This window comes from Urocitellus parryii, chromosome 6 (genome assembly GCF_045843805.1).
Source record: "Urocitellus parryii isolate mUroPar1 chromosome 6, mUroPar1.hap1, whole genome shotgun sequence".
Classification (NCBI taxonomy): Eukaryota; Metazoa; Chordata; class Mammalia; order Rodentia; family Sciuridae; genus Urocitellus; species Urocitellus parryii.
Window position 1 is genome coordinate 102766058 of NC_135536.1, and position 26725 is coordinate 102792782.

The 26725-nt window shown below is 42.6% G+C and overlaps 1 protein-coding gene across 1 annotated transcript in view; it reads left to right on the forward strand.

Moving 5' to 3' along the window:
• The window catches only part of Cgnl1 (cingulin like 1), a 155035-nt gene that overhangs the window by 25937 nt on the left and 102373 nt on the right, over nt 1-26725 (forward strand). The gene's annotated exons all lie outside the window — the stretch shown is intronic.

Here is a 26725-nt window from a genome sequence, read left to right on the forward strand (position 1 = left end):
TGACAGCAGTGATTGGGGGCAGAACCTGCCCTGGTATGTTTATTTTGTGAATGGGAAATAGAGCTAGGTTTCCCTGGGACCCCAAACTTCAGGGATGAACATGTACACTCACAAACCTAAATCATTTTCTTTGATGGAGACCCTTGTCCTGAATGCCTCAACCTCTCAAATGTGCCCAGCCCAGTTCCTTTGGAATTACAGAATCTTTTTTTTTTTTTTTTTTTAGGAATTTGACTTGCAAGCCCCAAAACATATCGTGGGCATCTGTATATTACTACGCTTTTCTTTCAGTCAGCATAGAAATTGCCAGAGATCTTCTTAGACTCCTTCAAAACTGTCCTGTGACTCTTCCTGTGCTGGTCATTGTGTATTCACTGGAGACCATTAGGAACTAAACAGTGTAGAGATTAAGGCAAGGGTTCTGCCCCTGTCCCTCCCAGAGCCAGATAAGCAAAAAGGTAACTGCAGTGTGGGCCTGGGCTGAGGCAAGCTTGTTTGTGTGTATGTGTGTGTGTGTGTGTGTGTGTGTGTGTTTAAGGTTGATGGGAAATCTGGTTAAGGGGAGAGTCAGGCAAGGTGGGGGCTGAGAAGAGAAGGGGTGGCCAGGCAAGCCCTGCAGGGCCTGCATCAGGAGCCTCATGTGGCTAGAGATTGTCAGGGCTCAGGTGTTGTATTCCATGATAAGGAACTTGTATCTTTATTCTGAAAGCAAAGGAAGAGATGCAATTGAGCAATTCTTAAGCTGAAGTAAAAATGTAGTAGGTTGCTGCAGGCTGCTCGGCTGGGCTGAGCCCTGCCGAGCTCCGCTCCTGCCACTGCTCTCTCCGAGCACCGCCTGCTGCCTTCCTGCTGGGCGCCTCCCTGCTGGGCTGTCAGTGCACCCCGGCTTGCAATCTTGCAACCCGGCTGGGCACAAAAACACAAGCCAGTCAAACTGAAACAAAGTTTTATTTTGTGAGAGGCCGTGTGCATCCCCTAACAAGCCGGTCCACACACGTGTGTGTCTACCTGAGCCGGGGGCTCCACTTCCCCCGGAACCCCCTCCTACCATCCTTCCCCAACCAATGGGAACTCTCCGGGAGTCCTGTAACTTGAGTTCCCAAACGGGCCTAGGTGAACAGCAGGAGTCCATTTACCATATGAATGTAATACTTTTGCAGTGGCTCCTAGCAGTAGGTACATTTGAAAAGATCACACTGGTCTGGTCATGTGCAGTATGGACCAGAGGAAGACAAGACTGGGGATGACTTAGGAGGCCATTGCTGCAGTTGTTGGGAGGCACACATGGGTCTGAATTAGGGTTCCAGCACAGGGTAGAGAGGGACAGATGGGAGCACTGAGGAGACAGGGTTGACAAGACACAGCCACTACTGGTGTGGTGTGTAAGGGGAAGAAAGAGCCAGATGCTTCTAGATTGCTGTCACTGATGCTGTGTCCTGTGGCAGGAAAGTGAGGAGTTTGAAGAGCTAAGTGAGCCGGGCACTGTTAGGACTTTTAGAGAATTGGAAGCTGCTAAAGCAAGAGTAGGTGTGGTGGTATTGTTTTAAGTTGAGTCTAAAAAGGGAGTTGTTTTTCTTATGAGAACAACATGGAGAGATGGTTCCAATAAAAACCATGTTTGTTTTGAAAAACGAAACTTTTAGAAGGAGTAATGAATAGAAAGTCCCCTACAAAGCATCTTTGCTGTACAATGTCTTATGTTAAGACCTTGCCTTTTCAGGGCTTGTCAGGTGGCAATGATTCCTTCTACTCTGGAAGATTAAAGGCACAAGCCATCATTCCAGAAGGTGTTTTATCCAGGATGGTTTGGGATTCTGACAGTGAGAATACAGTCGTCACTTCTCCGTTGGGAGACCCTGTCTGCAGACTGAGGGCCATGCTTTACAATGGGGCCTGGTCTAATCAAGTGGGCAGGCAAGGACTGTGGAATGGGATGGGCTCCACCAGGCCCCCAGCACTGGCATCTGTTAGTTTTATAACCTCATCCAAATTACTGAAAACTCTTGTCCTTCATTTTTCTCATTTTGCAAGATTGAAAGGAAGATTAAATGTGAATCCAGGCTAAGTGCACAAAACAGTACTTGACTCATGGCAGTTACTCTGTAGATTATGGTTCCTTTCCCTTTGTGGAAGTGGAGGATGGTTTATCTCACCCTTGGGCAGGAACTTTGGCTTGATTTCTTGTCCTGGCTCTCTGCCCATGACCCGAGTGAGGCCTGGTCCCTTGGTGCAGTGCCATCTTCTTTCTCTCCTCTCTTCTATGTGGCTGGTCAGGCTGGTAGGTGGAGGAATATTCTGAGAGCCTTCCCATCACCTGCTCTCTTTCTAGGCTGGTGGCTCCATGGTCCTAATGAGTCTACAGGTGTGTGATGAAGAGGCTCAGTGACAAAAATTGAAAGTCAGAGAGAAGGGGCTGGGGATGTGGCTCAAGTGGTAGCGTGCTCGCCTGGCATGCGTGCGGCGTGGGTTCGATCCTCAGCACCACATACAAACAAAGATGTTGTGTCCGCCCAAAATTAAAAAAAATATATTAAAAAAAATTCTCTCTCTCTCTTTCTCTCTCTCTCCCTCTCCTCTCTCTTTAAAAAAAAAAAAAGAAAGTCAGAGAGAAGAAAATAAACCCAGTCGACATAAATCTGAAGCTATATTATTTGTTAAAAACCTGTAAAATGTCTTACGTTAGCTATTAGTAAAACTGTACATAGAACCTGGCAATTGGCTTTTTCCAAATGCTGAGCCCTGCTTCCTGATTTTTGTCATGGCTTTTGAGCACTTCGTTGTGTTTAACATGATTTATTTGGGTTCCTTTAGCTTCTCTTTTCTTTTGCTGAAAAGATAAAGATGCAATCCTTTTCTTAAAAAGTATGGAGTTTATCATGTTTGTGTCTTGTCACATTCCATGGAGAAAATCAGATTTGCTTGAGAATGACAAGATAATAAATATGTGGTGTTTGTATTTTAACATGAATCTGAAAATAAACTGACAATTTAGAGAACATAGTTATTATTGGACCACAGAGACCGAGGTTATTTTTTTTCCCCCAACTTTTGAAGCATTTTACTAAATTTATCAAATCTATACCAGGTTGGATGGAAATTTTGGCAATGTTTTCTTAATATCAGTATACACTGAAGAGTGTCATTTGGGGGCCTTTTCAGTGGACACAGAGACTGCTGATGTGAGCACTTTTGAGTCCCTCTCCCCTGCTTTTTGGAATATAAGCTTATTTTCTCTAGAATTAAGATTCCCAGGTCTCCAACCTGTCTGTCTGGGGAGTGTCGTTGGGGCTCTTGGGGACTCACTGCTGGCTCAGTATTCATTCAAGGGCTCTCCCATTACACCAGTAAAACCAGATCTGGTGGTCACTGTCCTCAAGGAACTTACACTTCAGCTCTAGTGACATTTCTGCCATGTACTCTTCGGTCCCCTCTTATTTTCTTCATCCTCTTTTTTGATATGGATGATTTCATCGGCCTTTGGCTCAGCTCCTATGCAGATTCTTTTAATATCTTTTAACACCTTACTGAGGACCCTCATGCTGCTTCCCGCTCCTTTCCAAGTACCAAAAGGTTAGATCTTCCAAACCAAGTGCATCACATGCTTCTTAGACAGTTCCGTCAGGGCACATATTTTCTGTGCTCTCCACCAACTGCATCATTAACATTCAAAGCCCTACTGGTATGTGCAGGCTTTTATGTGACACTCCCAGGTTTCCTCTGGGACAGGCTTGTGTTGACTTACCTCTTCTGCCAAGAGGGCAACCAGCTATTGTTGGTTCTGAGAATTTGTTCTGGGATGAGGCTATGTGTGCCTGAGTAATTCTTGAGATTCTCATTTATTTCTAGTCCAGGCTGGAGGTCCTTAGGTAAGGCCCAGGCCACCCTCTCCCCACCGTAGGCAGATAAGCTTCCCTCACTCAAGAGCCTTTTATTGTCAAGTCAGCTGTCTGTACAGGTAAGACACTCAGGATAAGATCTGCAGACAATTCTGTCCTTGGGTGGTTCTTTATTCTTTCCCTGCTGTATTTGCCTCTGTGCTTCTTTGGGTGATTGTCTTGATGGTCTCTGTATATGTAAAGGGAAGATAACAGTAAATGTGGGATGAAGCCATCAACTCTCAAATTTGGAAAGAAGCTACCTATACCTGAGAGGCTTTGAGAGTCTCTTCTCAAAGGCACCTGTGAACGGGCACCTGCGCCCTGTTTAGCACTCCATCACTGGTGGGGAATCATTGTCACCTGAAACAGCCTGTTTTATCTCTGGGCATCTCTGTTAGAAGGATTTTTCCTTCCCTCCGATTGAATTAGAATGAATGTCCCTGGCACACCTACTCATTGTGCCTGTTCTAACCTTTGGAGCCACACGGAGCAGGTTTAATCTCCTTTGCACCTGACAGCCCTTCTGGCATTCATATATGATGCGTGTTTATCTCATTCTTGCCCCTTCCTTTCTTCTACACTCTGTGCCTCTCTTTGTGTCTCTGTCTTGAAACCACTATGGGCCATCTTTTCTTAAAGCAGGCTCTTGCTGACCAGCTGTGGACAGAGGGGTTCCCTCCCTCAGTTGGGAGGGGATCTGCAGCATGATCAGAAGGATTTCTTGGCTCATGGGATGTGGGCGGGAGGCCCTTCTTCTCAGGAGTCCCTGCATGTTCCTCTGAGCCTGTGTGCTCCAGTGAAAAGACACTTCTAGAGTTGTGCTTGATCCCAGAGGAATCTGCAGTGTAGTTAACTTCCCTGCCCTGCTGAATCTGGTCATTTCCAGAGATTGTAGTGGTCTTCGCCAAACAGGCTACAGTGAACTGTCAGTTAAGATCCCCCCGACCTTTTTAAAAACAAACCCCTGAAAAAAACAAGCTTGTGTCCATGCCTTACCCATTCTACCATCAAATAGTTGGTTTCTTGGGCTCAGGTCCAGGGCCTTGGATTCTCCCTACTACATGCTATTAGACTTGATCCATTGTTTCAGTCTGCTCAGCTGTTTGACTCCTAAACGCTCGCATAATGCATTACCTGTGTTTCTGAGTTCCAGCGGTTAAGGGCTCAGCCTTTGGGGTGAGAAGATCGTGGGAGTAAATCCCAGTTCCACCACTTTCTGGTTGTGTGGTTTGGGGCAAAGTCACAGGGAAGAATTTTCTGCGGCATTTGATGAAGCAGCTGAGTGGTGTGTCATGGAATCCACAGGCAGGAGGCAGTAAGTAGCCTGAGGAAATCAGAGTTGGGAAAGCTGAGAACAGAGCAATCTCCTTATATCATCCCTGCTTCTTTTGGAACATTAAAGCCATTTTTTTTTTCTCTTTCTGGAGACTGGCTCTCTCTGTCCATCTGTTTGAACAGTGATACCACCCCCCTCTCCTCATGGTATCCACATTCTAATCCTGGAACCTCTGCATACATCACCTTATACAGCAAAGGGGTGTGATTAAATCAACAACCACGAGCGGGGGAGCATGTCCTGGATCATCCAGGTGGGCCCCATGTAATCATAGGGTCTCTGTAAGAGGGAAGAAGCGGCAGGAGCATTGGTGTCAGACAAGGAGGTGCGACTAGGAAGCCAAGTCAGAGGAAGATGTTGCACTGCTAGCCTTGAAGCTGGAGGAAGGGACCTAAGAGCTAAGAGTGCAGATGGCCTCTAAAAGCTGAGAAAGGCAAGGGCAGGATTTCCCCTAAAGCCTCCCTGTAAGGAACTCAGCATCCCATTGCCCTTTGATTGTCTGTCATTGGAAGTCAGTCACCAAGTTGCAAATGCCTCTTCCCCTTACTGTCTCCCTGCTTTCTTCCTCCCTCCCTCTTGCTTTCATGAGACTCTCAACTATCTTTCAGCCCCATTTGGAGGCAGGGCTACTTGTTCCCATCTTCCTTCTTCTTCCATTACCATCCACTCCCTTAGTGCCCATCATGGGCCTCCAGAGGTGGGTTCTTGGTAACTGTCCATGGCACCAAAGATCCCAAGAGGAACCAGATGATGCCTTTCTGAAATCCAGCGATGCAATTTAATTTTTTAATTCCCTTGTGTTTAGCAGACCTGCCAGAAAAGGAACCGAGGCCAGTCCCTCCCATTTTAATCCCGGTGAGCCCAAAGTGGACTTAGGGACACTAAGTAGCTTCCCTCTTGAGAGCTCGTCACCACGCTTGGGATCCCTACGCTGGAGCTGCTGTGTTGTGAGTCCACTTGTTCTCTGAGACTGAGCTGTTGCTGTTTTTATACTCTTCAAATACCAGAGGTTGGATTTAAAAAGGCCACAGAAATACAGGTTTGATGACTTCTATTTCCTGAACATACTACAGTTGAAAAGTCGCTTCCTTGTTCATGATCTCATTTAATCCTGTGATGGCCCCATGCAGTAGCCAGCCACTTGGCAGCTTGCTCAGCTTTTTCTTGGAGTCATGACTTCCATGTTCTTCACGTGTTAGGCAGGAAACCCACCATCCCTTTTTATGGGTCAAAGTTGCAGGTGGAAACTTGCCCAAAGTCTCCCTGCTCATAGAGGCAGAGGATGTTTCTGTTCCTAGTGCTCTTGGGACCACAGCTCTCCAGCCCTTTGGAGATATGGGGAACGTTCTGCTCTTCCTCTTAATTAAGCCAGTATCTTCCTGTGACCCCTTTACTCTTGCTCTTAAAGGTGCCTTCTTACCATGTGACTTGCAGTTTCTTTCCTTTTGAATTTGAAATACTCCAGGAAGACTCCCAGCAAGCAGCCCTTAGAAGGCACCCAGTGCCAGGGTGTTCGGGAAACTGGTCTCTACTGCAGGGGTGTGCACATGGTTGGTCCATGCTGGATGGTTAGATTTCTGGTAGCCACATCCTCAGCCCCTTTTTTCTTTATAAGTCTCTATAGCTAGACCCCAGCCCATAATCCAGATGAGTTCCAAAAGCTTATTTTGCAACTGGTGAATTGGAGCCAGGATGCATCCTCCTAGGATTCAGTGCCATCAGTGGTGGTTAGATTCCAGGTCCCCAGCCAGCATCTACTGCCCTATTTCATAGCGGAGCTTTAAAGTCATGAAGAGAATGGACTCTGGAGTCAGAGAGGCATATGTGAGCTCCAGTTCTACTGCAGCTCTCCGGGTGACCTTGGGCAGGTGATATAACCTCTCTGAATTTCTCAGTTGCTTCACCTGCAAAATGGAGGTAAGCAATATCTACCTGGTGTAGTTGCCGAATGACATGAAGTGTTTAGGCATAATATTTGGCACTTGCAGTATTATTACTGCACTATTAGTTAGGTATTGCTAATTAGTAATAAATACTAGTTTGTTTACTAGTACCAGATGCCTAGCCACTATTTATACTGCCATTTTTATGGGCAAACTGATTCCAGGTCAATTTCTGTACTCATCACACACAATTGAAATATCCTTTTTTTCCTTTTGGGGTTTTCAGCTGGGAGGAGGGAGCGAATCATTCATACATTCGATTCATAAGTAAAGACATTAAAAAGACATGCTGTAGAGTGTTGGGGACAAAATGCTCAGCAAAACCTGGTATAGTCCCTGTTTTCATGAGTCTTCTAGTCTGATGGGGGGAGACTGACACTAAGTAAAATTTTTAGGAAGTCATAGAAATGTGAAAATATAGCTGCAGTTAGGAGCGGTGCTGGAAGACGTGGCCTGGGAATTTGATGTGCCTCTGGGTTGGGTCCATGTTGTCAGGAGATGGATATTGGGTTCAGCTAAGTGGCTTGGGGCTTTGACAACACTGGATTCACATTTAAAGAGGGGTGAGGCAAAATTACAACTACCTTATATTAGACAAAGGTGCTAAAAGCATGCAATGGAGGAAGGATAGCATCTGCAACAAATGGTGCTGGGAAAACTGGAAATCCATATGCAACAAAATGAAACTGAATCCCTTTCTCTCGCCATGCACAAAAGTTAACTCAAAATGGATCAAGGAGCTAGGGATCAAACCAGAAACTCTGCGTCTGATAGAAGAAAAAGTTGACTCTAATCTCCATCTTGTGGGGTCGGGCTCCAAATTCCTTAATAGGACACCTATAGCACAAGAGTTGAAATCAAGAATCAACAAATGGGACATACTCAAACTAAAAAGTTTTTTCTCAGCAAGAGAAACAATAAGAGAGGTAAATAGGGAGCCTACATCCTGGGAACAAATTTTTACTCCTCACACTTCAGATAGAGCCCTAATATCCAGAGTATACAAAGAACTCAAAAAATTAAACAATAAGAAAACAAATAACCCAATCAACAAATGGGCCAAGGATCTGAACAGACACTTCTCAGAGAAGGACATACAATCAATCAACAAATACACGAAAAAATGCTCGCCATCTCTAGCAGTTAGAGAAATGCAAATTAAAACCACTCTAAGAGACCATCTCACTCTAGTAAGAATGGCAGCCATTATGAAGTCAAACAACAAGTGCTGGCGAGGATGTGGGGAAAAGGGTACATTGCTGGTGGGACTGCAAGTTGGTGCGGCCAATTTGGAAAGCAGTATGGAGATTCCTGGGAAAGCTGGGAATGGAACCACCATTCGACCCAGCTATTCCCCTTCTCGGACTACTCCCCAAAGACCTAAAAAGAGCATACTATAGGGATACAGCTACATCAATGTTCATAGCAGCACCATTCATAATAGCTAGAATGTGGAACCAACCTAGATGCCCGTCAATAGATGAATGGATTAAAAATGTGGCATTTGTACACAATGGATTATTACTCAGGACTAAAAAATAACAAAATCATGGTATTTGCAGGGAAATGGATGGCATTAGAGCAGATTATGCTAAGTGAAGTTAGCCAATCCCTAAAAAACAAATGCCAAATGTCTTCTTTGATATAAGGAGGGCGACTCAAAACAGAGCAGGGAGGAAGAGCATGAGAAGAAGATCACCATTAAGCAGGGACGAGAGGTGGGAGGGAAAGGGAGAGAGAAGGGGAATTGCATGGAAGATGGAAGGAGACCCTCATTGTTATACAAAATTACATAGAAGAGGATGTGAGGGGAAAGGGGAAAAAAAAAACCAAAAAGAGAGAAATGAATTACAGTAGATGGGGTAGAGAGAGATGATGGGAGGGGAGGGGAGGGGAGGGGGGATAGGAAGGGGATAGGAAAGGCAGCAGAATACAACATACACTAGTATGGCAGTATGTATAAACGTGCATGTATAACCAATGTGATTCTGCAATTTGTACACGTGGTAAAAATAAGAATTCATACCCCACTTGAATCAAATGTATGAAATATGATATGTCAAGATCATTGTAATGTTTTGAGAAACCAATAAAAAAAAAAGAGGGGTGAGGGTGGCCTGAACCCTTGGGTGCTGGTGGTGGTAGCTTGGGATAGAGCAGGTGACAGTTCAAGTTGTCCTGGGACACCAATAGATTCGTAGGTGACTAAGGAAGAAGCTTTTATGAGAGGCACGTAGCTGTGAAGGGGCCTTGTTGGGAGGAAATCCCGCTTGCAGGTCAGGGAAGCAGTTTTCCAGGTGGTGCTTATTAAGGAATGTTTTAACATGGTCACCTCCTATATTCAGTCAAAATAACACCCCAGTTCACCTTTGCTGTCCTGTGACTTCTTGTGACCAAACAGGTTTCATTGCTCTCTTCCATATAACTGCCTCCCTCTCGCTCCTCAGTTTTTGCTCCTCCTTTTTTGTTCTCTCCTTCTCCCCCGCCCCCACACTCCTATTTAGTTTTTCCTGTTCTGCTCTGTGACCAAATCAGCTCTTCTGTTTTTCATCCAGTTATCCTTTCTGCATTGGAGAAGCATATTCTCTGAGATGGGGCAGGAAAGGGCAGAGGACTGACTTGTAGCAGCATCATTGGCATATGGGGCTTGTTGACTGTTCCCAGTTAAACTGTGCTCAGACGTTGCATTCTCTGGGGAAGGTCTGTTTTCTATTTTGCCCAGCTCTTTACTTGCTTCTTCTCCAGCCCACAAGGTACAGGCTGTAGGTTTTTGTTCTCCAGTTCTACCCTTTGGTTTATGGAAAATTGTCCATAGCTCATAAATTATCACTGTGTAGGTCATATTCACACTCCATCCTGTGCAGTGCCCTCAGGGTGGATCTTTCTGGGCCTCTCCTTGGGTTCCTGTGATGGGATGCTTCATGTTCACTGGCTCCCTGTTCCTCTTGGTGGAGGTGATCCAGGAGCAGTGTTTTCAGACCTGTCCACGATGTAGGCCAGGTGACCTGCTGAAGGACACGAGTAAGTTTGCTCTGATTGCCCAACAGGCCGGAGGTGTAGGATGAGTCAGAAATTACAAGTGCCTGCCTCAGAGTGACCACATTGACCACAGCTGTGGTTTTGTCTTCCTGGTGGCCTTTTAAAATGATGATCCTTTAAAAAAATTTTTTTAAACTTAGTTTTGCATTTGTAAGAAAATTGTAAAGAGAGTATAGAAAGGTCCCCTTTATATAGAAAACTCACAGTGTGTTTTCCCTATTATCAACATCAAACATTGAGATTGTTACAATCAATGGAAAAAAAATTATTAGTTAGAATTCATACTCTATTCATATTTTCTTGTTTTTTTTAAATGTCCTTTTCTGTTCCAGAATCCCACATTACATTTAGTCGTTCCATCTCCTTTTGTCTGTGAGAGTTTCTGAGATGTTCCTTGTTTTTGATGGCCTTGACTATTTTGAGATTAGGCATTTTACAGGATGTTTCTCTATTCAATTTGTCTTATTTTTTCCCCATGTGGTGCTAGGAGTTTTAAGGAGGTAAAGTGATAAGGTGTTAGATTGTCATTTCTCATCACAGCACATATTATCAACATGAGTCATCACTATCCACGTTGATCTTGATAAAATATGGACCTGGTTGAGGTAGGACTTGTCGAGTTTCTCCACATTGATCTGTATTTTCCCATACTGTAGTTTCTGGAAGGAAATCACCGTGTGCAGCCTGCTCTTGGGCTGAGGAGCACATCCCCTCTCCCTTAGGGAGGGCAGAGTAAGTAAATTCCTCAGGATTCTTCTACATGGGAGATACCTTCCCAATTCGTATTTTTATTCAGTCATTTAAGTATGAACTTGTGGATATTTTATACTTTGGGTTATAAACAGTGCTACTTTATTTTGTTCTATCTTTGGCTGTTGGGAGCTCTTTCAGATGGCTGCTGTGTCCCTTTGACATTACCCTATCATTTTGGGTACTGTTTTTTAAAGTCTTCTTGAATTTTTGACCCTACAGGATACTCTGTTCATCTTCTCATTTTTTTGGCTCTTGTCTTAGGCTCAATCATTTCTTCTAGGAGTCCTGGCTCCTTCTGTGGAGAATTCCTTGGCATTAGAAGCCACGGTCTACGTGCTAAGTTGCTCATTGCTATGAGGTATTGCTGCTTATAGACACTCAGTTGAAACAGCAAGGAAATATGTGTGTCTGTGGCTACCCATATATATCCTTGTTTTTAAATATTTCTCTAAGTAACCTTCTGCATGTCAGATAAAACATGAATTCATACTGATGTCTCCAACTCTAATCTGTGCCACATGGATCATTTCAGACTTCTTACCTTGTATCTTTATTACCTCCCACTCTAACAGTGAGAGACAGGGTTCCTACTGCCTGACATCTATTTACTTAACTGTTCAATTTTAGTATACATGGGTAGTGGTTTCAGAATTGTTAACACATCCCTCTATGGAAACAACTTTATCAACTGTAGTGAAACATGTCCAGTTCTTTTGCCTTTGTTTTTACAGATTCCACTCATTTCCTGAGTTACTTTAGTCAACTTCTTTCTTCCTCACCGCTTCCAAGAGGTTGTTTCATATATTTGTAGGGTATTTGATCTCATGGCTTTTTAAAGAGAGAAATGAAGTTGAAGATTCAGCCTTTAAAGAAATAAGTCAGAAAGAGCTTGTGAAAATTATTTTTTTTTCTATCAAATATTTTGTGAGTCCATTCCTCTGGATGACAGGCTTCCTGTAATTTTTTTCTTCTTTGCTTGTTTTTGTTCCCCAAAACAAGCTATAGACTGAATATTTTATGTCCCTCTGCACTTCATTTTGGGGACTGAAGTCCTCCCAAAGTGATGGTGTTTAGAGATGAGATGTTGGGAGGAAATTGGGTCAGATTAGATCATGAGGGAGAAAGGGACCTTTCCTGTCCTCCATGTCCAGGCACTAACAAAGGCCGAGAAATGAGAGAGCGAGAAGGTGGCCTCTGCAGGCCAGAAAGTGAGTCCTTATCAGGAACAGAATTAGCCAGCACCTAGTTCGTGGATTGCCAGCTTCCAGAATGGTGAAAAAATAATTTCTGTTTAAGTCACCTGCTCTGTGATACTCTGTCGTGGCAGCTTGAGCTAAGACACCATCACATACAGAATAGGCTCTCCCACTTCCCTTTCTACCTGTGTGTGCATGTGAGCACTTATGGTGCTGGGGATGGAACAGGGCCTTGTTCGTGCTAGGCAAGCACTCTGCCACCGAGCTCAATCCCCAGATTCCCACATTTTACCTTTAAACACAGAGACCCCTGTTTCCTCTAATGCACTGGGATAGGAGATGGGTTCTAGTAACATTCTTGGCAATGCATTTAGATGTGAGGGCTCCAGATTTACCTCTTGGTTGGAATTGTCTGAGGCTCTCTGTTGTGATTCTTTCTGTTAAAACAGGCGTTAATATCAGGGTGATGCTTCTCAGTGGAAGGATTAGACTCATCTACTTGAAGGAAAACAACCCCTGCCACCAAGTATCCTGAGCCTAATTTAAGCAGAAGGCCTGATTTCCACAGCAGGAAACCTACCGAAAAGGGCAGAGGAGAGGCCCATGGTGGGTGGCCTGGGACCTGGGTGGAGTCCTGGCTCTTTGGTGTGGCTTGGTATGGACTGGGCACACCATATAGGTTCCTGCCAGAGAGGAGGATTGTGAGTGGTTATGAATGTGAGTGATTGTTCAAAGGCCTCAGTTCAAGGCTTCCCTGAGGTCGTTTTTCTCCTGGGCACCAGCTGTGGGTTTCTAAGGCTTCTCTCTTTATTGCTCAGTGTTTTGGCTGCTTCAGGGAATGTCAGGTCTCCTCACCGCAGCTCTCCTGCTCAAGCCTCACACTGAGAGAAGTCCCGGGAGCTGCTCTCACTGGTTAGGCAACAAATGAAGCCTGCAGCTCTAGGGAAACGGGCCTTTCACTGTAGAGACAGGAGACCCATAAAACAACAACAAAACCCCTTAACGGCTAGGCAGGGACTTCCTTTCTTTGTCTCCCTTTTTTGTTTCTTCCTTTTCCTCTTTAGTTTTTTCTCCTTTCTTTGTAATGGTTTTAAAAAAAAAATTATTGCCTGTTTCGTTTCACAACTCGACACCTGTTTTGATAGGAACGTCTACTTCCTGTCTCCCTCAGGACGTCAGAGTACTCTTATCTATGGCTTCACACCATGGTTTCCACTGCTATGACTCTGAAGGCTCCTGGCAGAGATCTAAATACAGAAAGCTCGGTTTTTAATACAGAAATCTTTTATAAGTTAGCCCCCAGAAGAACACTAAGACATACAATCCTTTTTGTGATTTGCTGCTTTCTATGTGGTCATCAGTTAACCACCCAAACGGAAGCGTGCATGTTAATGTTCAACGTGGGGTTAATGTGCAGAGGATTGTTTTGGAAGTTACAGTTTAGGGTAGGTTAAGGTTCAATGTAAAAGCACTTAGATGAGCACTTGGTACACAGTAAGCACATTTAAGAGTTAATTACATTATTATTACTGAGAATTACAGAATTGTTCCCAGGATGCCTATAGAGGCCCAGTAAGGTGAAGTTGAGGGACCAGTGGCTTCAGATGGAGGAAGATAGACTGGAGTTGCTATGGTTGTGTTGCTGGCACAAGAGAAGTGATGATGGGCATGGTAATGGATCCCAGAATAGAGGTTTGGGTCTAAGAATTTGGAACTGAGAGCTTGAAAGTGGCTCATCTAAGGGAAGTTAAGGGTATGTTGGAAGGTTCCCTCTGCCTGGAGTAGGATGGAGTGGGGGTAAAGGTGGCATTAACAGTTTAAGGGGCTCTGTAGAGGAGGGGGACAAGGAGTGACTTTTTTTTTTGGTCTGGATTTTCTTATTGGGGCACATGTGGGCTTCCTCATTCTCATGGTAGAGGGACTTCCTGATGCTTCCACAGTTGATCTTTATTAAACACACAAACCATACCTTCTCACCAGAAATTGCCATACTCTGAGAGGTTTGACAGTGACTTAGGACACCTGGCAACTTCCGGAGGGAAGAAAAAAGTCACATTCCATAAAATTAAGTAACAGTCTTGCTCAGCATTCTTTGAGAATGAATACCACGTTATACCTTTTTATTTGTGTCCTGCAGACTGCATTCCTGGGAGAGGAAACAGACTCAGCAGAGATTTCATCCAGGTGTTGGGATGTTTTCTCTGCTAGCCTTTTATTTTTGTTTTAATTCCTCGGATAGACTGTCTTTACTCCATTCTTTGGTTAGCCTACTGGGGTTGGGCCTCCATGCCTTCCACTCCAGTGTCAAAGTTCTTGTCAGGTCACCTTCAGGCTCCACCTCCCTAGTCTTTGTGTACTTATTTGCAGCATTTGGCTTATTGGATACCCTCTTTCCCCAAACACCACACTCTGCCTGTTTCCTCCAGTCCACTGGCTGCTCCTTCTCGGTTCTCTTTGCCTGCTTCTTCTCTTCTTGTCTTCTGAGTGTTGAGATGCTAGAGCAGATTCATTTGGATCATGTTAAATGCAGATGATGATTCAGTGAGGCTGGGACGGGGCCCATGAGTTTCTAATATTTCTAACACGCTCCCAGGTGATGCCCTTATGCGGGTCAGTGGAGCACCCTGAGCAGCAAGGCCCTGGACCTCTGCTCTTTTTGGTGACTTCCCCCCACCAAATTGAGATAGAACCAAGGTCTTACAAAGACCCATAATGCCCTATGATTTGACTCTGTCCCTACCCCTTCTCATCTCCCACAATGCTCTGGCCAACTCAGTTTTCTTGCTGGTCGTCTGAAGTGCCTAGCACATTCTTCCCTCAGGACTCTTGGCTTGTTTTCTCTACCTGGTGCTCGCTCAGCTTATGAAGGGCTCATCACCTCTCACAAATCAATTGCTCCCTTCTTGGACAGGCCTTTTTCAACATCTCTGTCTGGGATGGACCATTACCACCACTTTCCCTGCTTCATTTTCTTCACATCATGTACCACTCTGACTTCCTTCTTCACTCTCCCTACTGGAATGCAAATTCTATAGGGGCAAGGACTATGTCTCTCCATGTAAGTGCTGTAGAAGAGTGCCCAGCACTGTCATAGGCTCGTAGGAATTTGTTAGTCATCAAATGAAACATCAGTTTCAGCATATCCTGACTGAGTTGATGACCACTGGTCACCACCACTTGAGTCCAGTGCCCTTGTTTATCATGTTTTGGGTGTCAGGTTATAATATTCTAATTATCATGAGCTACTGGAAAGAACCAAGGTAGACTTGGGCACCTAAAGGATGCTTTCACACGATGGGAAGAAACAGTGGGATTATGGCAGAGTGAACACATGAAAGTTTCATAATCATAGGGTTAGAAAAACTATGGAAAATTATGGTATCCCCTATATGAGGTAATGGGTATGCAGTGACATCATGAGGACTCATTCTACACAGTTTCTGTTCATTGCCACATATGGTGTTGTAGTTTCAGCAAAATTATCATTGCTCTGCATATTAAAATAATGTGAATTTGAGTTATTAGTTTTTAAATTGTTCTTGTATGTAATATAGAGTTTTGCTTTGGTTGTAGTGAAACAAAAACTATAGTAGTTTTGCATTTGTACATGTTATGAGAAACATTAAATGAATACGAAAGGTCTTTTAAGTTTTCTTGAAAGGCACCTGTATATTATATAAGTTCGTGAAAGTCTAAAATAGGATTAAGCAATATTGAAGGTGTGGTTGAGGACAAGAACATTCAGGAAAAGTTCTTAAGTTCTAACAGTGCTTGTGAAGAGCTATTTTTAACAAAATAAATATGATACACTGAGTAGACTATTAAATTCTAGCATGCTTTTGGAGCAATGATGTAGCTCAGTAGCTCAATGGTACAGCATGTGTGTAGCATGCACAAGGCCCTGGGTTTGATTGCTAGCACACCTCACCCCCAAGAAAAGCATACTTTCAAGAGTGAGATCTAAATTATTCACATTCATATGAATACAAAAGAATATACTAACAAACCCTAAAAGATTAAATACGCACTTTTTAAATTTGCATAATTGAAGCTTCAATTTTGGATTATTGATTTAATTTCTGATTATTAAAGAACATTATGATTTGTGAAACTTTCTTAGTTGAAAAATCTGTATAAAATAAAGATATTTAAATATGAAATAAAGGTCTACTTTTATCTACCAACTCCAGGGCCTTGATTAGGAAGGGTAGCTGGTCAAGACTCTCAGTTGTGATTTATGCACAGGCCCTTCTATCTTTCCCTGGCTTCTAGAGAACAAAGATGAAATTGGGGGCCAAGAAGGAGACACATTCTTGTTGAGAAAGGGGAGAGCATGGTCCTCCTCCTACACACATTTCATCTGAATATGTGCCCATTTGCCCCAATGATGTAGGACTGAGATACCAGGGAGCATGGGGCAGAGGAAGAGCAGGATGTGAGGCTGGGGTGGGATGAGTGGTGCCAAAGGAAGGAGGAAGGGCGCTGAGGACCACAGAGATGCTCAGAACAGCCCAGTGAATGGCCGGCCCCCCAGCAACTTGGGTAACAGCAAACAAGCTTCAGAATTTGGGGTGGCTTTGCAGTCTGAGTTTGGATAGTCCCCCTGTTCTTACCATCCAGTCCAGAAAATTCCAGGGAGGAAGATGTTACTGGGGAGCAAGATCTCTGGTGTCAGCAATTCTGGGGACTATAACCATCTTTTTTTTAAAAAAATTTTTTTTTTTTTTTTTTAATATTTATTTTTTAGTTCTCGGCGGACACAACATCTTTGTTGGTATGTGGTGCTGAGGATCGAACCCGGGCCGCACGCACGCCAGGTGAGCGTGCTACCACTTGAGCCACATCCCCAACCCGACTATAACCATCTTGAACAACAGAACCTGCATTGACACACCTAAGAATCTGCTGTTTCTATTTTAGAAGGCTTATGTTAATTTAGTTTTTAATATATTGGGTGGCTATATGGTATTTTTTTAAAAACAGTCACATTCTGCACTATTTTTTTTTTTTTTGAGGAGATAAATGGTCTTCCTTTCTTTTTTAATTAGTTCTGATCAGTTATACATGACAGTAGGAAGCTCTTCAATTCATTGTACACAAATGGAGCAGAATTTTTCATTTCTTGTTGTGCATGAAGTGGAGTCACACCATTCGCACAATCGTACATGTACCTAGGGTAATGATGTTCATCTCATTCCATCATCTTTCCTGCCCACCTTCCCGCACTATTTAGTAGGTTTCTGAGGATAAATTCAGGTGCATGTCATTGATAGCCTAGCCTCTCTGGGGTCTGTGCAAACACTGACTCCTGCATTTCTGATTTGTGAAATGAAGACTGTGGGAAGGTTGCACCATGGGGGCACATCCCAGATGGTTCTGAATTTGGTGGTCATCTGGCCAAGTTTGCTCATGATGCAAATTCTCTCACCCTTTTCCCTGATGAGGATTGCAGATGGACAGGACTCCCTGGTTGGTTCTTTTGTTTTGAGTGACTGAGAGATGTTCTACAGAAAGCAGTGTATTACAAAGGAGACTACATAGCTTTAGAATTTGCTTGACAGCAATCTTCTTTGTTCTGGGAACTGGGCACATTACAGTTGATGCTGAAATTCCACAGTACCTCTTTACCTCCTTAACAGGTGCTCAGTAACCCCAGGGCCTATTTTCTGTTTTTGGAACACAGCACACTTAGGACCTGGAAGCTGGAAGTGGGAGGAAAAGTGACAATGGAGCTGTGGATCTGGTTCTCTTTCTTTTTGATTTTTTTTAGTTGTCAATGGACCTTAATTTAATTAATTTATTTATATGTGGTGCAGAGGATCAAATCCAGAACCTTGGACATGCCAGGCAAGTGCCCTACTACTCCATAACCGCAGCCCATGGTTCTTATATTTTAAACAGTTAAAAGTATTGTGGCTGGAGATACCTGAAGAATGGGTATTTGTTATAGGAAACTTGAGTTTTTATTTTTTTACATTGTTCAAGTGTTTAAAGGGAATTTAGAGTGTTGTGTGCCTTGAACCTTATCAATTCATTCACCCCTTAATTTATTCAGTGCCTACTGCATGTGGGACACTTTTCTGGGTGCTGGATATATGGCAAGGAGCAAGGTGTGACTGAGGAGTGACACTTCCACTGAGACTGACCAGACAGGGGGTTGCCTATTGGCACAGCAGGACATGTGTTTTGGTCCGCAGCCCTCTAGGGACCATGATAGCATAGTCATACCAGATAACTGTGGGTGGCAAAACCTGGGAAGACTTCAGGAAGGGGCTCGGGTCTAGGAGGCAGAAGGTCAGGGTCTGAATCCCAGGGCTGTGCTGACCAACCCAGATGTGAGCCTTGGAGAACATTACTGACCCACCAGAGTTTACACATTTCTAAGGCAGAGAAAAAAAAAGAAGTCCCTCAGGTTTCCTGAGGTCACATCCAATCAGACAAGATGATATAGAGACAGCACCTCATGTCACAGCCCACCTGGCACCACAGGGGATGGCGAGCATGCCAGACTCAATTGGTTGAAAAATCTTAAAACATGGTTGTTGGGACAAGACCTACAGACCAGAGAAGTCACTGCTGGTGGCCCATTCTGAGCTGGGTGGAGTTGACTGTGCTGGATGCCCCTGAGAACTGGAAGCTACTGGAGAATCTGAACCTTGGGGGCAGGGGCGGGGAGCTGGTCTTCACAGGTAAAAGATTTCACTGGAGGCAGATTGTGTTGAAAGAAAAGGGATAAAAACAGGGTCTGACAGCACAGTGTGAAGTTAAAAGCTTCTCTTGCTGGGACCTGCAAAAGTCCTCCCTTCCTCTTGGTGGCCCGGGAAGATGGTGTTGATGGCGGTAAGGTGAACACGAGCGTTGGGCGTGGATGGAGTCTGAGTGGGGTTTCAGCCTTGACGATAGTGTCACTTTGGGGCAAGGCTGAGAAATCAAGAAGACACCATCTGCTTTTTGGAAGTAATTTATTTCTTAGGACATTTTGGCTTCAGGGTAGGTTTAGGTGATATATCAGGAATGACAAGCAGGTTTTATTTTGTGTTGTGTCCCCACTGATCAATTGGCAGTGACTGTAGAGGTATACTGTTGAGGAGTCTGAAGCCAGATTTGGGCTTAGGGAGAAAATGCTGTTTAAGTCTTTGGACTTATTGTTGTGCTATGCTTTGGGTTTAGGATTCATGCAGGAAACTTTAGCACAAATGGCAAAGATCTGTTGTCTCTGGTTAGGACCTTTTCCTTCTCTTTTTTTCTTTTTCTTTTGTACTACAGATTGAATCCAGGGCATTAGCTATTTATTTTTTATTTTATTTTGAGAGAGAGAGAGAGAGAGAGAGAGAGAGAGAGAGAGAGAGAGAGGAGAATTTTAATATTTATTTTTTAGTTTTTCGATGGACACAACATCTTTGTTTTTGTATGTGGTGCTGAGGATTGAACCCGGGATGCACGCATGCCAGGCGAGCGCGCTACCGCTTGAGCCACATCCCCAGCCCTCTTTTTTATTTTTTATTTTGAGGTAGGGTCTTATCTAGTTGCCCAGATTGACCTTGAACTTATGGTCCTCTGGCCTCAGTCTCCAGAGAAGCTGGGATTACAGATATGCGTCATTGAACCTGGCTGGTTAGGAACTTTTCTATGCACATGGCAATTTGAAGATATTCATTTATTCACACAACAGATATTTACTTATTGTTGTTTTTTTGTGGTCCTGGGGATTGAACTCAGGGCCTCATGCGCTAGGCAAATGCTCTACCATTAAGCTACACCCCCTAGCCCCAGCAAATATTTATTAAATCTCTACTGTGGACACAGCATTGTACTTTAGATTCTTAGCCCTCTACTTTCTTAATTAGTTAATAAATTATTTCAGGATGGTGGTGACCTTTTTGCCTCTGCCTTATAAGTATTTAAAAACATTTTATGAATAAAGTTAGCTTTCTTGTGGTCATAAATGCCACATTGAATTGTTTTGATTTCTAATTCCTGTTATTTCATTTAGCTTATACTATATGATTTAATTTTCTCCATTACCATTTGAAGTCACCATTGCTAACCTAACCTTTAGAGGTAGGAAAACACTTGGAAGTTGATGAGTGTATCCAGCCAGGATTTGACCTGAGTCCAGTATTAGAAATGCCTTTTGCCCTGCCCCAGATCTGGGCAGAACTGTTGCTGTCTTCAGAACTATACTCTTCTGGCTCTCAGCTCTGCATTGCTGGAAGAACTTGTAGAAATCATTTGAAGGGTCAAGAAGGAAACGTATCTTAAGCTTTTTATTTTTTGATATGAATTTTATATTTTATTCAAAGACTGTGAGGAACATAAGATGTTAACCACTGGATTTTAAATTTGGGAACATGAACACCATTCAGTGGTGATCTATATATGCTTCTGGGTAAGAGAAGTGGGATGGCTGGAGACCCATCTGGAAAGGAGACAGACAGACTTATAGAGGGAGATGGGGATCCTCAGAGGAGAGCCAGCTTGGTGCCTGTATCTCCTGGGTCAGGCCCAGTGATCCTGATCTTCAGACTACTGTTTGAAGGTCTCCAAGAGTCTCCAATGTAGTAAAAGGACCTTCTCACAGGTCCTTCATTCTATCTTTTTTTTTTTTTTCACGAAGACAGTATTTTTAAATTTATTCTTATTTATCATTGATTTTTTAAAAAATAAATGACAGCAGAATGCATTACAATTCTTATTATACATATACAGCACAATTTTTCACATCTCTGGTTGTATATAAAGTATGTTGACACCAATTCGTGTCTTCATATGCGTACTTTGGATAATGATGTCCATCGCATTCCACCATCTTTGCTAACCCCCTGCCCCCTCCCACCCCTCTTCATTCTATCTTGCACCATCCTTTGGTACAAGGTAGATTTAATGGGGAGCTGTATAACTCAGTATTAAAAAATTTTGATATTTTTCCAAATATATATATATGTTATCATTCTCAAGCCTTAAGTTTCCTTGCAACATGGTTTTCCCAGGGAGTTCTAAAAAGTTGACTGTATGCAAAGACATTTCCTTGCAAATAGTGAAAATTTGGTTAATTTCCTACATTTGCACTCAAAAGAGACAGAGCATGGAGCTAGTTTAGGTAAGGCTGGCTCTTCCTGTCGCATCTGGGAATACATCAGAACTGGTCTGTGGTTTGCTCTGCTTACGTTTTCCACACCCTGATCTTTCACCCTTACTTTTCATTTTTAGTTGAGGTTCTGATACAGATATTCCCACACGCAAAATCATGGCTTCCCATCAGTCCCACAGACCTGTCCTTTAGAAGGGGTTGTTTGATCTACCATTTAGAAGTTTTAACTTGAGATCATCCTTAGACTGGCAGCAGTGTTCCTCTGAATGAGACAGTCATAGGATCCCACTCAGGGGAAATTGCTTTTTGGTTTGTAGCTCACTTATTTCCTGGAAGTAAGCTCCAGAGTTTACTGAGGCTCATTAGCTTCCCACTTCAGCTTTTGTTGTTGTCCTAAATGTCTTACATGATAAAATGGAATGATTCACTCAAAGCAAGCATACGCAGACTGGTCCCTCTCCAGTGCCAGGTACTGAGCTGGGTGCTTGGCACTGCTGTCCTTAGGACAGAAGGGCAAGCCATGATGTAAAGGTTTCAGGTTGCCTGGCTGCATTTCCTCAGGAGCCTTGTGGACTTCTGGCATGACTGGTGCATGTGCATCCAGGCTTTGGAGGTGCCACTGGGACCCAGAGTGGAGAGGCAGGGATGTATGCACCGGCATTACGTGACTAATCTCCATGCTCACTGATCACATGTGGTGGCTCAGGGAGAGGAAGTGTTTCCATCTGGCATCCGTAGTTCTTCCAAGAGCTAAGCTCTTTGTTCCTACAAACACACTCATTGATCTCGCTAACTAAAGCAATTATCGTCATTTAGCAGTCTTTGCATAAAGCATTATTTCCACTCCAAAACACCACTTTTATTTGCCAAGTGCCACAATGTTGCATCCTGGCAATTGATCAGCTTTTACTGCCAAATTATGTAAGCCCTTGGTTGGTCTCAGTCCCCGGCAGAGCGAGTGTGTCTGTGGTGTGTGTGAGGATCGTCAATGTGGCCCCATGCCTGGAAGTGGAGAACAGCTGTCTTTAAATTCGTTAATTAATTCACTGTTTACACTGTGATTGGGAAGGAAATCCGCATTTGCTTAAGACACCAGTGCCCAGCTGAGAAATGTCGTTCTCTGAAAATATTAGATTGAGGTTTGTTGTCAAGGAAATGTAAATTGTGGACGTTTCAAGAAAATCAAATATGAGGATTAATTTACCAACAGGGAGCTAAGATTGTAATAAACCAAGGTGGCCTTATTCAAAGATTGAAACGTAATTAGTGTTGACTGTAGTAGCAGCAGCAGCAGCTTATTGAAAAGGACTATAAAACCCTGGACAATACTTTATTAATAAATATTAGAAGAAATGTTTTCATGGAAAAGTTGGCCTCAGCACAAGAAGAGATTATTGGTGAGAAAAATAACCCTATTTAATAAATACCACCTGAGAAAGCATCCCCATAGATAAATTTGTGCAGAAACTCTTTAAAAAAAAAGTTTTATAGTTGAGTGTGGAGCTTAGTGGTAAAGTGCTTACTTAGCATGTTTGAGGTCCAGTACCCCCCATCCAAGTTATTATAAACTTTAATAAATATGAATACTTCTAGACTTCTAAACACCCCAAATGAAACATGCCAATGCTGCTCCCCCCCAGAAAGGGGTCAAGACACAGTGGTCATTTTGGTCTTGGAGGTTGTACTTGCTTCATCAGTCTGTACATATCCTTGGAATTGAGATATTTTACTGTGTGTATATGTGTTCCTTTTTCTTTTTCTTTTTGGTGTTGGGGATTGAACCCAGGGTGTTATGCATACTTGGCATGTGCTCTGCCACTGAGCTGCATCCCCAGGTTGAGTTTTACCATATTAGTTAGCCATGTGGGGGCTAGGTAAGTTTAAAAGTTGATCTTTTTTTCAAAATCCTACTAAAGTGATAGGAAAGAACACAGAAGGTAAAGATGGCTGTGGAGGAGAGCCTGGCAGCAAATGGAGGTGTGATAATTGACTTGGCAGAGTGAGAGATGCTTCAACCTAATGTGCCTGTGCTGTGGCAGTGAGGTGATTTACCTGCAGAGCTGCTGGGAGTCTCCGACATGGAGAGCAGCAGCTCCTGGAGAAGGCTGGGGAGATGGGCCACAGTTTGGGGAACTAGTTAAGAACTTTGAGAACTGGAGTGGTTAGACCTCCAGAATCTTCTCTACACCCTGGATATGGGGCACCTGTCCATCCTGCCCTTCTCCCCTGCCCCAGCATCAGAGGGATGGACACTGGAATAGTAGTGAAGGGGTGTGAGTGACTGATGAGACTGATACCCATGGGGACCTCTAGTTGTCTTCTGCCTTGTCTCACATTGCCAGCAGCCGGGCATGGACAGCCCTGCAATGTATGGGAGAATTCTTTTCAGGGAAAGTTGAATTACTCCAGAAATCATGTCCCCAGATACTGAAATTTGATGATTCCTGCATGAAAGGTCTACCCCCCACACACACAGTAATTAAGGCTCACAAGTTAATAAGTCACACACACACACACACACACACACACACACACACACCTCCAATGTGCTTTAGACCCTCATTCAGGATCAGGCAGCCCAAAACCACCAGTCATATTAAGACAGATAATTAAAAGACAGATAATTAAAACAAACCAGAAAAGAAAATCTTCTCAGAAAATGATGTTGAAGAAAGCAGAGGAAAACATGTGTCTTGAGAAAAGTTATTTTCAGAGAAAGAAAAGCTATTTCATACAGAAAATAAGAACAGCATTAATGAAAGAGAAACGATTAGAGAACAATTAAGAGCCGTAGAAAATTGCTTTAATTTGGAAAAAGCATTGAGGATGTATCTCTTAAGAAGTGGAACAAAACAGATGGTGTTGGGAGGTTAGTAGAATGAGAAATTTTTATGATGTGTCATCTACCATATGTAAAACTGATAAGTGGAGAAGTCTCAGCTAGGAATATTATTTAGCAACAAGGAGGGTAAGAACTAGAAGAAACAGTAAACTTTCCAGTTGCTTTCCTTTGGGAAATATGTTTGGGATTGGGGAAGGGAAGCTAGAAAATATTGGTTTTCATTACATCTTATTTGACTCTGATTAAAAATTTTAAAAATATTAGTATAATTGAAAATGAAAGGAGGCATAATGAAATTATTAGAGTTGTTGAGACAGTGATAAACATCACAGATTAAGGTGACTCTTTGAGTTGTCTTCATTGGCATGTTGAGAGATATCTAATATTACATTTAAGAAATAATCACTGAGCAAAACCCAACAGCACCATGCTAATAATTGGAGACTGAGTATATCTAGAAAGTCCTATAACAAGTCATACAAAATAAGGGTATGCTATTGCTGAACTAATTAGTGTTAAGTTTGCACTAGTGGGTATATTTTTGAAGTACAGGCTACACCTGGCATCCATGAAGCTTTAACAAACATTATCTACTACATATTTGCCCACAAAAGAAATCTCAACCCTAAGACGAAAGAAATAATAAGAGGCCTTATTTTTTGACTACAATTCAAGTAGAACTTAATACCATCAAGAAACAAACACAATGAAATATTGGATATGAAAACAAAACAAAACAACAAACAAACCTTCTTAAAAACAATTCTTGGGTCAAAGAAGGAATTAAAACCACAAATGGAAACTATCTAGAACATAGCCATAGAAACATTACTATGGTGGAAACTATTGCCTGCCTTCCCTATGTCCATTCCTCTCTGGTTTTACTAATGTTCAGAGTGTCAATGACCAGCTACAAGACCCTGTTTCTCATACCACCTCACTGCTGCAGGTGGCCATTTGATTAAGTTCTCACCAGAAAGGTTTAAGAGATTATTCGTAGGTGGGCTTCCAGGAAAACTTAAAAAGAAGTTTGACGGCACAATCCTGTTGAAGTGTTTGGCATATGTGATACTGGATTAGCTACCTTGTTGTCTTTGCCAGAGGTAGAGGAGTAGAAAGATAAGAAGTATTCTCCATGAAATCTTGCAGTCCATACCAGTCCTGGACTTCCTACATCTGGGGGAAAATTTTTGACATCTCAGGCTGCTATTTGGGGTCTCTTTGTTAATAGTGGCCCCAGTAATTCCTAAGTGACAATTATACATTGTGATTAAAGAACAAAAATAAACAAATGAAGTATTCAAGTCAAGAAGTTAGAAATAGAACAACAAAATAAAATGGAAGAAAGCAGAAGGAAATACTATAGTTCCTCCTTAGCTATGGTTTCAGTTACTTGCAATCAATTTTGTTCTGAAAATATTAAAATCCAGAAATAACTTTCAAGTTTTAAATTAACATGCTGGTTTCGAGTAGCATGACAAATTTTCACATCATCCTGCCTAAGGTGTGAATCATCCCTTTGTGCAGTATGTCCATGCTGTATATGCTACCCATCCAGTACTCACTTAGAAGCCATCTAGGTTATCACACTGTCTGTTGTGGTATTCCAGTGCTTCTGTGTGTGTAACCCTTATTTTATTTGATAATGATCCCAAAGTGAAAAAATAGTGATGCTGGTGCTTTGGATATGGCAAAGAGAAGCTACAAAGTGCTTTCTTTAAGTGAAAAGGTAAAAGATATTGTGAAAAGGTAAAAGATATTTTGAGAGACCATATGCACATAACTTATTGTAGTATAATTATTCTGTTTCTGTTGATCTCTTAATGTGCCTAATTTACAAATTAAGCTTTATCATAGGTGTGTATGTATAGGAACAATATCTATATATAGGGTTCAATACTTTTCACAGTTTTTGGCATTTGCTGAGGTTTTTAAATAAGGGGGGCAGAGCTACTGCAATAAAAATCAAACTAGAGCTCGATAAATTAGAGAACTAACTGAAATGTTTGATAAATATAAGAAGTAATTCTTTAGAGGAACAATTTAAAAAAATACAAATCAGTGTAATCAAATAGAAGAAAGCACAAATAATATTAGATAATGAGAAATACGGGGGAAGTGAGATGATTTATCCTTTACAAAGCTCTGTATAATAAACTTCAAAATGTGGATAGACTAGAGGAAGACAGTCATCTATCAGATTGACTCCAAATTAGAAAGAAAACTCAAAAGGGCCCTACTAGTGACAAACGAGACAGCTATTATCCCCGTTATTATTCTTTGCTGCTATGGTTTTTCAGAGAAGTGAGTTTCTGCTGGGAACACCTCTGAGCATGGGCGGGGTGTGCGTCCTGCTTGGTGAACTGTTGGCAGGCATCTGACAAGGGTGGTCACACTCCGGAAAGTGAAGGCAATGATTTTTGGCATCCATCACAAAATTCAAAGCCCTGAATTGTCATTTTTTTTAAAAAAAAAAAATAATGGTTTTCAGATTGATATGCTTCTTGAACTGTTTTGGGAAGAAAAAGAACAGCTTGAGAAAACTTTCAAATCATTTACTGATAGTTTCACAAACAACTGACTGCTTTGGGTAAAAATGTTTTAAATGGTGCATTCAAATAGTTTTGAAGATTTTAAAGTGGGATTG